Source organism: Panthera tigris, chromosome B2 (genome assembly GCF_018350195.1).
Source record: "Panthera tigris isolate Pti1 chromosome B2, P.tigris_Pti1_mat1.1, whole genome shotgun sequence".
NCBI classification, from domain to species: Eukaryota; Metazoa; Chordata; class Mammalia; order Carnivora; family Felidae; genus Panthera; species Panthera tigris.
The window spans coordinates 53,468,766-53,472,103 of NC_056664.1; the positions used below are offsets into that span (position 1 = coordinate 53,468,766).

The 3,338-nt window shown below is 42.9% G+C and overlaps 1 pseudogene; it reads left to right on the plus strand.

The window, feature by feature from the left end:
• Window positions 1-435: 435 nt before the first annotated feature.
• On the plus strand, window positions 436-3,057 carry LOC102950540 (annotated as a pseudogene).
• The last annotated feature ends 281 nt before the right edge of the window (window positions 3,058-3,338 follow it).

A 3,338-nucleotide genomic window follows, 5' to 3' on the forward strand; every position in this document is an offset into this window, starting at 1 on the left:
AAAGTTCTCTCGCTGGGAAAGGAAAAGCAGATGATCAACCAGCTTCTACAGTCTTTCCAGATACCAGCTTCTACCTCACTCCACCTAGACACCGGCAAAGCTAGATGTAGAGAGACAGTTGGGAATAAGGAAGAGCAAGGGCTACCAGTATCAGCCATGCAGCAGGAGGTTCCCAGTGACCTGCTTTGCCAAGGAGCCCAGCAGCTTTTGCCACTGAAAAACTCAATGACAAGCACAGTCGCTGTACATCACCTGCAGATTTTACAGGGTTTTCATCCCACAGGTATTTTCCAGCCACCTGATTCCTCTCCAATTCCTAGCCTGCCCACCCCCAGCAGAGCCTAGAATCCCCACTAGCAACCCCCAGCCTCTGGAGCTGTAGAAGTACAAAAGGCAAGGCTATAGTCCCTGTAGTGGGCCCTCACTCACAAGTGCATGCTTGAAGCTAGCCGCTCTGGCTGTGTACCTGCACACCCTTCCCCTGAATCCCATCACCAGTCTCCTCTGCTGTATACATGCCAGTGGGGAGATCCTGCACCTACAGGGGCACGACGGAGAGCCAAAGCCCTTGCAGCTGCTCCTGGGCCTGGATGTAGGCCTCTCATGTCACTGGCCTCCCCTCCTGGGCTTGCTTGCAACTAGCTGTGCACCTGCACCCTGCTGACCAAGTCTAATCACCGGCCTATAATGCAGTGTGTGCACCAGTGCCAAGACCCTGAGGCCATGGCTGCAGGCCTCCAGCTTTCAGTGTGCCCAAATCAGAATAAGAAAGGAAGACATAAAATCATCTTTGCTGATGACATAATCTGTGCAGAAAGAAAAACCCTACAAACCTCCACCAAAAAAACTGTTAGACTAAAGAAATTCAGTAAAGTTTCAGGATATAATATGAACATATAAAAGTCAGTTGCATTTCTATACACTAACAGTGAACTCTCTGAAAAAGAAATAATGAAAACAATCCCATTTACAATAGCACCAAAAGCAATACAGTACTTATGAATAAATTTAAGAGAGGAACTATAAGACAAAAAATATTAGACATTAATGAAAGAAATTGAAGAAGACACAAATAAATGGAAAGATATCACATGTTCATGGATCAGAAGAATTAACATTGTTAAAATGTCCATGCTACCAGGGCACCTGGGTGGCTCAGTCAGTTAAGCATCCGACTCTTGATCTCAGTTCAGGTCTTGATCTCAGGGTCATGGGTTCGGGCCCCATGTTGGGCTCTGCACTGGTGCAAAGACTACTTTTAAAAAATGCCCATACTGCATCTTTTGGGATGAGAACTGGGTGTTGTATGGAAACCAATTTGACAATAAATTTCATATATTAAAAAAAAATGCCCATACTAACAAAAGCGATCTACAAATTTAGTGTAATCCCTATGGAAATGCCAATGGTAGTTTTCACAGAAATAGAAATAGTGATCCTAAAATACATATGGGACCAAAGACCTCAAAAAGACAATGCAATCCTGAGAAAGAAGAACAAAGCTGGAGGCATCACATTTCCTGATTTCAAACTGTACTAAAAAGCTATAGTAATCAAAACAGTATGTATGGTACTGGCATAAACACAGATACATAGACTTAAAAACCATAATTGAGAGCCCAGAAATAAACACTTGCATAATACTTGACAAGGGAAGCAAGAATATCCAACAGAGAAAGGCTAGTTTCCTCAGTAAATGGTGCTGGAAAAACTGGGTGTTCACATGCAAAAGAATGAAATTGGACCCTTATCTTCAACAACCTTACAAAAATGAAAGCTAAGACCTTAAACTGTAATGCCTGGAAGAATATAGGAAAAAAGCTCCTGACATTGGTCTTAGCAATAATTGTTTTGATATGACACCAAAGCATAAGCAACAAAAGCAAAAACGAGTGGAACTACATCAAGCTACGAAGTTTCTGGACAGCAAAAGAACTAATCAACAAAATGAAAAAGCAACCTACAGAGGGTCAGAGAAAGGGTGGAAAATATTTGTCAACCATATACCTAATAAGTGGTTCATTTCTAAAATATGTAAGGAACTCAAACAACTCCAAAGCAAAAACAAACTGACCAATTAAAAAATGGTCAAAGACCCAGTCACAGAGTCACTGCTCAACAAGGACTCAGAAGCCTCCTCCTTGAGCCTTTTGCTTCCCAAGGCTCCATCCCCACGCCCACCTTCTCCCACCATTTTTCCACTGTTGCCACTGAGGAAAAGGAATCCTATAGAATATCCACTATCCAAAACCTTCACTCTTTTGATCCCTTTACTGATACAGGTAAGAGTGATGATCTGCTTCCTACTAGCACTGAGGATTATATCCTCAGAATTCAACAGAGAGGGGTGCCTGGGTAGCTCAGTCAGGTAAGACACCGACTTGATTTCAGCTCGGGTCATGATCTTAAGGTCCTGGGATAGAGCCACTTGTCAGCTCTGCACTGAGTGTGGAGCCTGCTTGGAATTCTCTCTCTGTGTGTCTCTTTCTCAATAAATAAATAAACATTTAAAAATCTATATTAAAAAGGAATTCAACAGAGCAACAACAGGAAGACCCCTAGTACTGTCTAAGGGATCACTAATGATTATGATAAAAAGAAACTAGTGGGGTGCCTGGGTGGCTCAGTCAGTTGAGCCACCAACTTTGGCTCAGGTCATGATCTTGCGGTCTGTGAGTTCAAGCCCCGCATCAGGCTCTGTGCTGACTGCTTGGAGCCTGGAGTCTGCTTCAGATTCTGTGTCTCCCTCTCCCTCCGTCCCTCCCCAACTCACGCTCTGTCTCTCTCTGTCTCTCAAAAATGAATAAACTTAAAAAAATAAAAAATAAATAAAAAGAAACTAATGAAAGCATTTAAGAAGAAACTTGCCTGCAATGGTACTATAAGTGAGCTTCCAGAATATGGAGAAGTAATTCAGCTACTGGGAGACCAATACAAGTATATATGCCAGTTCCTCCCTCACAGAGATTGGACTGGCTAAGGACGACCAGCTGAAGTTTCATGGGTTTTAAGTGCTTTTGGCTCACTGAAGCTTAAGTGAGGATTTCCTTGCAATGAGTAGAATTTCCCTTCTATCCCATGTCACAAGTTTGAAAACCTCACAGCTTGTATAATGTAACCATTTGGGGTCTGCTTTTAACTTGGACTAGTGTAACTCCTTCATCCGATAAACTGAAAAGAGCCATGCTGTCTAGTCTTGAAGTCCCTCATTTAAACAGAGGTCAAGCAGTAGGCGTCTGGCAGTATCTGGCCTGAAACCAAGCAGTAATGTGATGTTTCAGTCAAGCCCAAAGCCCCAAGATCACAGTAGGCTACATCTGGCCAGAAGCTCATCAGCT